The following is a 10,571-nucleotide window of genomic DNA, read 5'->3' on the forward strand; positions in this document are numbered from 1 at the left end:
TTATTTAAGACTTATTCTTTGTGTGTGTGTGTGTGTGTATTTACCTAGTTGTATTTTACGGGAAGGGGAGCTATGCTCGTGGGGTCCCGTCTTCATATCTCATTTTATCTAAACTATTTTTAAATTCATGTATTGTTTTTGCACACACCACTTTCTCATCTAACTTGTTCCAACTGTCTATTACTCTGTGAGGAAAGCTGTTCTTTTTCAAATCTCTTCTATAGCTGTCTTTTTTTATTTTCTTTCCGTGTCCTCTTGTATTTCTGTCATCCCATTTTATCAGATTCTCTCTATCAGTAATTTCTATGCCTTTCATGATTCTGTAAATAGCTATCAAATCTCCTCTCTCTCTTCTTTGCTCTAGTGTCTGTAGTTTAAGTTTTTGTAGTCTCTCTTCATATGATAGTTTTGAGAGTGTTGGTGCCAGTTTTGTGATTGCTCTTTGTATTCTTTCAAGTTTTTTTATACATTTTTTTGTACTTGGTGACCATATCGTTGCTGCATATTCCAATCTTGGTCTTATCAGGGTGATTAGGATTTTCCTCACCATTTCTTCATCCAGGTATGTAAATGCCACTTTGATTGTTCTTATTAAATTATAAGTTTCTCCAAAAATCTTATTTATATGTTTCTCAGGTGACATATTATTCATAACAATGACTCCCAGGTCCTTCTCATTTTCTACTTTTTTTATTCCTTCTTCTCCCAAATGATATGATCCTGTTATTCTGTTTTTGCTTTTTCCAAATTCCATTATACTACACTTTTTTGTATTGAACTCCATCTCCCACTTCCTACTCCATTCTTGTACTTTATTTAGATCTCTCTGTAGTGATTCACAATCTTCTTCAGTTTTCACTCTTTTCAGTAGTTTTGCATCATCTGCAAAGAAGCTCATATAGCTTTCAATTCCTTCATCCATATCATTAATATATATAGCAAACATTATTGGGGCCAGAACTGTTCCCTGCGGGACACCACTTATTACTTCATTCCATTTTGAGTGCTGGTCTCTTATCACTACTCTCATTTTTCTTTCTTGCAAAAAGTCTTCCATCCAATTTAGCAATTTACCTTGTATTCCTCCTTCATATTCTAATTTCTTAAGCAACTTCTTATGTGGTACTTTGTCAAAAGCTTTTTTTAGGTCTAGAAATGCACAATCAGCCCATCCATCTCTTTCTTGTATTATATCTATTAGCCTTGAATAGAAACATATTAAATTGGTGACGCATGATCGTCCTTGTCTGAATCCAAATTGCCTTGGATTTAGTACGTTGTTTTTTTCCAAGTATTTTACCCATCTACTTTTGATAATTCTTTCACAAATTTTTGCTATTGTACTTGTTAGAGAGACTGGTCTATAGTTGGTAGGTTCTTTATTTCCTCCTTTATATATAGGTACTATATTTGCTTTTTTCCAATCTTCTGGAACTTTTCCTTCTTTTAACGAACTGCTTATTATGCTATGTATTTTGTCTGCCAGTTCATTCCTGCATTCTTTCAGAATCCAGTTTGCTATTTCATCTGGCCCATGCGATTTTCTGACATCAAAATTACCCAAGTGTGTCAATATTTCATTCTTTGTTACTTCTATTTCTTCCATAGGGGGGACTTTTTCTTTCCACTCAATCTCTTCAGGTTGTATATTTTCCCTTGTAAACACTGATTTAAAATGTTTGTTCATAATTTCTGCCATTTCCATTTCCTCAGTGTATTCAACTCCTCCTTGTCTTAATTTCTCCAAGTCTTGTTTGTTTTTCAGTTTATTGTTTACAAATCTGTAGAATAGTTTTGGTTGATCTTTACACTTTTCTATAACATCTTTTTCATATTTTCTTTTTTCCTCTCTGCACTTTTGTACATATTCATTTCTATAACCAGTATATATTTTCCATTTTTCAGGTCTGTGTTTTTTCCATCTGGTCCAGGCTTTGTCTCTTTTGTCTTTTAACTCCCTACAACTTTTGTTGTACCAGCATTTTACATATTCTTTTTCTTGTTTTTGTATTGGGACATACTTTTTTTTTTCCACTCCTTTTTTGTAAATTTTTGTCAAAATATTCCATTTCTCTTCCACTGATGTTTCTTCTTTGTATATTTCTTCCCAGTTTTCTTGTTGGAAGAATTCTCTTATTTTATCAAAGTTTGTTTTTTCATACATCATTCTTCCTTTTCTATATTGTTCATTTCTTTTCATATATTTTTTTCTTCATTAAGTTCCAGTTCAATCAATATGTGGTCACTTTTACCTATTGGTGTTTTATATTCAATCTTGTCCACTATTCTAGGTTCAGATGTAATTATTAAGTCTAGTCTCGATGGTTCTTCTTCATTTCTATACCTAGTGTTCTCTTGTATCCATTGTGTCATTGAATGGTCAGTAATCATCTCAAGTAGAGCATTTCCCCATGAGTCATCACCACTCTTTACTGTCATTTCTTCCCAGCAGATTTCTTTGCAGTTAAAGTCGCCCATCATAACTATTCTTCCTCCGTCTTCCATTATTTTAGTTAATGCTATCTTTGTGTCCTCTAACATACTTTTATGTTCACTCTCCTCCCATGAGGCTGTTTTCGGAGGCACATAATTGATCACAAATTTTCTGCTCTTCTTATCTCGGTCTTCCACTTCTATCATAATCATCTCTACTGTATTCTTTCCATATATGACACCTTTCACGTTTATATCCTTCTTAGTCAGGAACATAACTCCACCCCCTTGTTTTTTCTCTCTGTTTCTAATCCAATAATTGTATGCATCATGTCCTACACTGTTGGGTGGTAGTGGGCCTTTTAATTTTGTTTCTACAATTCCCATTATGTCCGGTTCTTTTTCTTTCAAATAATCATTCAGTTCATTCAATCCTGTTATCAATCCATCTATATTTGTGTAAGACGCTCTTAGTTTTCTGCCACTTCCATTGTGTTCTCTGTTTCCCTTATGTTTTTCTTTTGTATGTCGAACTGCTTTATTTTCATGTTCACTACTCTCCAATAGAATCTCTCTTTCTCTGACTCCGTTCTTTCCTCGTTTTTTGCCTTAGCTTCAAGTCTTTTCTGCTTTTCTGCCTCTCTTTCCTCCTTATTCATTTCTCTTTTTATCCATACCTTTTTATATTGATCATTTGTTGCTAGTTTCCCTGTTTTGGATAGAATTTTCTCTGCCGTTGTTTGTGACCTGAATTTAATCTTAATTGGTCTGGTCTTATCTGTACTATATTTTCCGAGTCTGAATTTTTCCTCAATTTCCTTTATAATTTCTGGTTCATCTTCCTGGACTAATTTTAATAAACTGCTTACTCTTTCATTTTCCTCCTTGATTCTTGCGGTTCTATCTGGGTTATGTTTCTCTTCCATTCCTAATATAATTATACATTTCTTTTTGTCAGCTAATTCTCTTACTATATTCTCCTGTCTCATCACTTTAATAACTGAGTCTTCATTATGTTCTTTCAATTGCTGTTTGACTATGTCAGTGAATGAAACCTTATTCCCTTCTTGGGTTGTTCTCCAATTTTTAGCTTCTTTAGCTATTGTCTCTCTGTTTTCATTACTATTCTTCTTCAATTTCTCATTCTCCTCCTTTACATTTCTTAACTGTCTTTTTAGGTCCTCTATTTCATCAGTTAAGTTTCTGTTTGCCTTCTCTAGTTGTTCCAACCTTTCAATTCTCTGGAAAATGGAGTCAACATTACCTAACCTACTTTCCAAGTCCTCGATCACCTTATCAACTCTCTCCTCTAGTCTTATCAGTCGGGGGGGGGGGGGGGTTGTGTCCCCCCCACCCTCTTTAAATCCCTGGAACATATTCTCGTCACTTTCTACTGTATTGCTCCTCTCTATACTTCTAATCTTTACATTTTTATTAGACATTTCATCATCGCTCAGTCTTTTGTTTACCTTTCGCTTGTCTGGCTGGGCCAAGTCTACTCCCTCCTCATTTCCTTCCATTTCCCTCAGTAATCCCTCCCCTTTTCCTCTTTCCCTACTTTCCCACTACTCCACGAGCAATTTCCCCCCCACCCTGTAAAAACACTAGGCACTTCTCTTTGCGTTGGGATCCACAGACTTCAGTTTTCTTCAGAACGTCATCCAAGCCGTCCATTCGCTGAAGTGTGTGTGTGTGTATTTACCTAGTTGTATTTACCTAGTTGTATTTTACGGGAAGGGGAGCTATGCTCGTGGGGTCCCGTCTTCATATCTCATTTTATCTAAACTATTTTTAAATTCATGTATTGTTTTTGCACACACCACTTTCTCATCTAACTTGTTCCAACTGTCTATTGCTCTGTGAGGAAAGCTGTTCTTTTTCAAATCTCTTCTATAGCTGTCTTTTTTTTATTTTCTTTCCGTGTCCTCTTGTATTTCTGTCATCCCATTTTATCAGATTCTCTCTATCAGTAATTTCTATGCCTTTCATGATTCTGTAAATAGCTATCAAATCTCCTCTCTCTCTTCTTTGCTCTAGTGTCTGTAGTTTAAGTTTTTGTAGTCTCTCTTCATATGATAGTTTTGAGAGTGTTGGTGCCAATTTTGTAATTGCTCTTTGTATTCTTTCAAGTTTTTTTATACATTTTTTTGTACTTGGTGACCATATCGTTGCTGCATATTCCAATCTTGGTCTTATCAGGGTGATTAGGATTTTCCTCACCATTTCTTCATCCAGGTATGTAAATGCCACTTTGATTGTTCTTATTAAATTATAAGTTTCTCCAAAAATCTTATTTATATGTTTCTCAGGTGACATATTATTCATAACAATGACTCCCAGGTCCTTCTCATTTTCTACTTTTTTTATTCCTTCTTCTCCCAAATGATATGATCCTGTTATTCTGTTTTTGCTTTTTCCAAATTCCATTATACTACACTTTTTTGTATTGAACTCCATCTCCCACTTCCTACTCCATTCCTGTACTTTATTTAGATCTCTCTGTAGTGATTCACAATCTTCTTCAGTTTTCACTCTTTTCAGTAGTTTTGCATCGTCTGCAAAGAAGCTCATATAGCTTTCAATTCCTTCATCCATATCATTAATATATATAGCAAACATTATTGGGGCCAGGACTGTTCCCTGCGGGACACCGCTTATTACTTCATTCCATTTTGAGTGCTGGTCTCTTATCACTACTCTCATTTTTCTTTCTTGCAAAAAGTCTTCCATCCAATTTAGTAATTTACCTTGTATTCCTCCTTCAGATTCTAGTTTCTTAAGCAACTTATGTGGTACTTTGTCAAAAGCTTTTTTTAGGTCTAGAAATGCACAATCAGCCCATCCATCTCTTTCTTGTATTATATCTATTAGCTTTGAATAGAAACATATTAAATTGGTGACGCATGATCGTCCTTGTCTGAATCCAAATTGCCTTGGATTTAGTACGTTGTTTTTTTCCAAGTATTTTACCCATCTATTTTTGATAATTCTTTCACAAATTTTTGCTATTGTACTTGTTAGAGAGACTGGTCTATAGTTGGTAGGTTCTTCTTTATTTCCTCCTTTATATATAGGTACTATATTTGCTTTTTTCCAATCTTCTGGAACTTTTCCTTCTTTCAAGGAACTGCTTATTATGCTATGTATTTTGTCTGCCAGTTCATTCCTGCATTCTTTCAGAATCCAGTTTGCTATTTCATCTGGTCCATGTGATTTTCTGACATCAAGATTACTCAATTGTATCAATATTTCATTCTTTGATACTTCTATTTTTTCTATAGGGGGGACTTTTTCTTTCCATTCAATCTCTTCAGGTTGTATGTTCTCCCTTGTAAACACTGATTTAAAATGTTTGTTCATAATTTCCGCCATTTCCATTTCCTCAGTGTATTCAACTCCCCCTTGTCTTAATTTCTCCAAGTCCTGTTTGTTTTTCAGTTTATTGTTTACAAATCTGTAGAATAGTTTTGGTTGATCTTTACATTTTTCTATGACGTCTTTTTCATATTTTCTCTTTTCCTCTCTGCACGTTTGTACATATTCATTTCTATAACTGGTATATATTTTCCATTTTTCAGGTTTTCTGTCTTTTTTCCATCTGGTCCAGGCTTTGTCTCTTTTGTCTTTTAACTCCCTACAACTTTTGTTGTACCAGCATTTTACATATTCTTTTTTTTGTTTTTGTCTTGGGACATACTTTTCCACTCCTTTTTTGTAAATTTTTGTCAAAATATTCCATTTCTTTTCCACTGATGTTTCTTCTTTGTATATTTCTTCCCAGTTTTCTTGTTGAAAGAATTCTCTTATTTTATCAAAGTTTGTTTTTTCATACATCATTCTTCCTTTTCTATATTGTTCATTTCTTTTCATATATTTTTCTTCATTAAGTTCCAGTTCAATCAATATGTGGTCACTTTTACCTATTGGTGTATTATATTCAATCTTGTCCACTATTCTAGGTTCAGATGTAATTAATAAGTCTAGTCTCGATGGTTCTTCTTCATTTCTATACCTAGTGTTCTCCTGTATCCATTGTGTCATTGTGTGGTCAATAATCATCTCAAGTAGAGCGTTTCCCCATGAGTCGTCTCCACCCTTTACTGTCATTTCTTCCCAGCAGATTTCTTTGCAATTAAAGTCGCCCATCATAACTATTCTTCCTCCATCTTCCATTATTTTATTTAATGTTATCTTTGTGTCCTCTAACATACTTTTATGTTCACTCTCCTCCCATGAGGCTGTTTTTGGAGGCACATAATTTATCACAAATTTTCTGCTCTTCTTATCTCTGTCTTCCACTTCTATCATAATCATCTCTACTGTATTCTTTCCATATATGACACCTTTCACGTTTATATCCTTCTTAGTCAGGAACATAATTCCACCCCCTTGTTTTTTCTCTCTGTTTCTAATCCAATAATTGTATGCATCATGTCCTACACTGTTGGGTGGTAGTGGGCCTTTTAATTTTGTTTCTACAATTCCCATTATGTCCGGTTCTTTTTCCTTCAAATAATCATTCAGCTCATTCAATCCTGTTATTAATCCATCTATATTTGTGTAAGACACTCTTAGTTTTCTGCCACTTCCATTGTGTTCTCTGTTTCCCTTATGTTTTTCTTTTGTATGTCGAACTTCCTTAGTTTCATGTTCACTACTCTCCAATAGAATCTCTCTTTCTCTGACTCCGTTCTGTTCTCGTTTTTTGCCTTAGCTTCCAGTCTTTTCTGCTTTTCTTCCTCTCTTTCCTCTTTATTCATTTCTCTTTTTATCCATATCTTTTTGTATTGTTCACTTGTTGCTAGTTTCCCTGTTTTGGATAAGATATTCTCTGCCGTTGTTTGTGACTTGAATTTAATCTTAATTGGTCTGGTCTTGTCTGTGCTATACTTTCAGAGTCTAAATTTCTCTTCGATTTGTTTCATAATTTCTGGTTCATCTTCCTGAACTGATTCTAGTAATTGGCTTACTTTTTCATTTTCCTCTTTGATTCTTGTGGTTCTATCTGTGTTGTGTTTCTCTTCCATTCCTAATATAATTATACATTTCTTCTTGTCTGCTAAATCTCTTACTATATTCTCCTTTTGTCTCATCACTTTAATAACTGAGTCTTCAGTACGTTCTTTCAATTGCTGTTTGACTATGTCAGTGAATGAAACCTTATTTCCTTCTTGGGTTTTCTTCCAATTTTTACTTTCTTTAGCTATTGTTTCTCTGTTTTCTTTACTATTCTTCTTCAATTCCTCATTCTCCACCTTTACATCTCTTAACTGTCTTTTTAGGTCTTCTATTTCATCAGTTAAGTTTTTATTCGCCTTTTCTAGTTCTTCCAATCTTTCAACCCTTTGTAAAATGGTGTTCATATGACCTAACCTACTCTCCAAGTCCTCGATCACCTTATCAACCTTCTTCTCTAGTCTTGTCAGTCGGGGGGGGTTTGTGTCCCCCCCACTCTCTTTAAATCCCTTGAAAATATTCTCAGCACTTTCTACTGTATTGTTCCTATCTATACTTCTAATCTTTACATTCTTATTAGACATTCCGTCGTCCTCCAGCTCGTCTTGCGGTCGCTTGTTTACTTTTCGGTGGTCTGTTAGGGCCAAGTCCTCTACATCCTCATTTCCTTCCATTTCCCCAGCAATCCCTCCCCTTTTCCTCTTTCCTTACTTTCCCACTACCCCATGAGCAATTTCCCCCCACCCTGCAAATACAAAAAGGCACTTCTCTTTGCGTTGGGATCCACAATCGGCACTTTTCTTCAGAACGTTCTTCAAGCCGTCCGTTCGTTGAAAGTGTGTGTGTGTGTGTGTGTGGGGAGGCACCAAGTTGCTTTAACATATGTTGAATGTTGTCTAATAACAGCTTAACCCATAAATTGTTAGCCCAGTGTTTAGCTCAAATGCTGGCATAGGTTGAATTTTGATTTTTTGTTTTTTGCATGTCATAACATAAAATGGAGGTGGAGCATAAAAAAATTATTCACAGTTGAATATATCTGCATCTGTGACCACTCGTCAGTCGGTGTAGGATGGGTCTCTTGCATGAAGATTTTCAAGAAGGGATATGTTTTTGGCAATGTACTGCTACCTGAATAGACGTATGGGAATGGATGCAAAGAGGAGATTGTATGAAGGGGTGATTTTGCTGACAGCATTGTATGGGGCAGGAACATAGAACATAAAAGAGGAAGAATTTAAATGTGTTTTGAGATGAAACACCTGAGAAATATGGTAGGGGTGACAAGGCTGGATAGAGTGAGAAACAAGGAGAGATGGGGTGGATGAAAGAGTGTTGGGATGGTTTGGACACATGGAAAGAATGAGTGAAGAAAGATTAGTAAAAGAGGTGTGGAAGGAGTGAACATGAAGGGCTAACCAAGGATGATAAGATGGATGGGGTAAAAGCAGCATTGGGAAAAAGGGGAATGTCTGATGGGGAAGGAAGGTAGAAGACAGGGGGGAGTAGAGAATGGTTGTGTATGGATGACGCTGTGATGCATGGGAAGGAGTGGGTGCAGGGGTGGGGGAGTATGTGTGAATGATATCTTGATGCAGCCCAAAGGGATTTCCCCCATCTTCTCTTTTTCTGGATGAGGGGGTGTCACCGATTAAATAAAGTGGCCTTACTGTGGATGTGCTGTGTCTTGCTACATTGCTTCTGACCCAGGGCAGTGGCAAGATGCATTTTTTTTAGAAAGGGAATGGACATCGGCAATATTTTGTCGCTGATTATTGCAATTCAGTAATTCACCTATTATTCATTGTTCTGGTGATTGCATAGGGACATGCAGCATATTATGTGCTATATGAGATACCATTACCAAATAATCATGGCTTTAGCACACAGCATCACAACTGTAGGGATTGAGGTGGCTAGGAATATGTTGTGGTAGTGTAAACCTACACTACTGTCTAGTGCCATAACACACGTTTCGAAAATATTATGCAGAGGTGATCAAATCTGCAGACAGGAAGGTGTACAGCCAGAGAAACTTTTATGATTGCAGTAAATATTAAAGCAAATTATATTAATCTTTAATTTCATTTTTGTATTTCTTACATAAAATTAAACTAAAATATATATTTTGAAACAGCAATGTTTCTACAACAGAAATTAAGTGAGAGTAATATGGGAGTAAATCGTCCAGGCATCTGTGGACTCTGTCAATTTTACTCACTTGTATATTCGAAAAATTGGTGGACAGATTTACTCCCGCTTTGCAGCAATTTATGGCCAAATGAATCCTACAGAATTTTTTTATGTATTTTGATGAGTAAACCTTTTCAGGAAAAGGAGGAGTACAAGAAGAAGCTGAAGGAGGAGTGGGAGGGAGTGAAGGATAGAGTAGAGCCAGGAGTGGAGGAGGAATGGAGATGGTTCAAGGAGGGAGTCACAAAGTGTGCAAAGATGGTGTGTGGAACAAGAAGGACAGGAGGAAATAGAAGGAAGGGTAGTGAATGGTGGGATGAGGAAACAAAGAAGGTTGTAGAAGAGAAGAAGCGAGCTTTCACATATGGGTTACAAAATAGGACGAGGGAGTCATATGAGATGTACAAAGAAAAGAAAAGAGAAGTAAAGCAAAAGGTAAAGGAGGCAAAGAGGAGAGCAGATGTGAAATGGGGTAAGAGTATGACAGAAAATTTTGAAAGTAATAAAAAGATGTTTTGGAAAGAAATTAAGAGAGGAAGAGGAGGCGAATCAAGTAGAGAAGAAAAGGTAAAAGGTGCAGATGGAGAGATGATAATGGAAGAGAAGGCAGTAAGGGGAAGATGGGCAGAATATTTTAGGGAGTTGCCAAATGTGAAGGAGGATAGGGAGGGAAAGATAGCTGCAGTGGGAAATGCTAAGAAAATGAGAGTGATGAGTGAAGAAAATGGAGGAGAAAAAAGGAAGGATGAAGTGAAGGCAGTTGTTAAGATGATGAAAGCAGGTAAGGCACCTGGTCTGGATGGATGCCATGCAGAATGTCTAAAAAAAAAAAGGAGGTACAGTGGTGATAGACTGGCTGGTGAGGTTATTTAATGTTTGTTGGAGAGAAGGTAGAGTGCCGGAGGAGTGCCTATATAGTTCCACTTTACAAGGGAAAAGGGGACAAGTGTGAATGTAGTAGTTTCAGAGGGATTAGCTTGTTAAGTGTA

General features: G+C 36.1%; 1 protein-coding gene across 2 annotated transcripts in view; it reads left to right on the forward strand.

The window, feature by feature from the left end:
* Positions 1–10,571, forward strand: part of LOC143029051 (uncharacterized) — a 422,642-nt gene that overhangs the window by 329,125 nt on the left and 82,946 nt on the right. The gene's annotated exons all lie outside the window — the stretch shown is intronic.

This window comes from Oratosquilla oratoria, chromosome 10 (assembly GCF_046742065.1).
Source record: "Oratosquilla oratoria isolate Oo_2021 chromosome 10, ASM4674206v1, whole genome shotgun sequence".
NCBI classification, from domain to species: Eukaryota; Metazoa; Arthropoda; class Malacostraca; order Stomatopoda; family Squillidae; genus Oratosquilla; species Oratosquilla oratoria.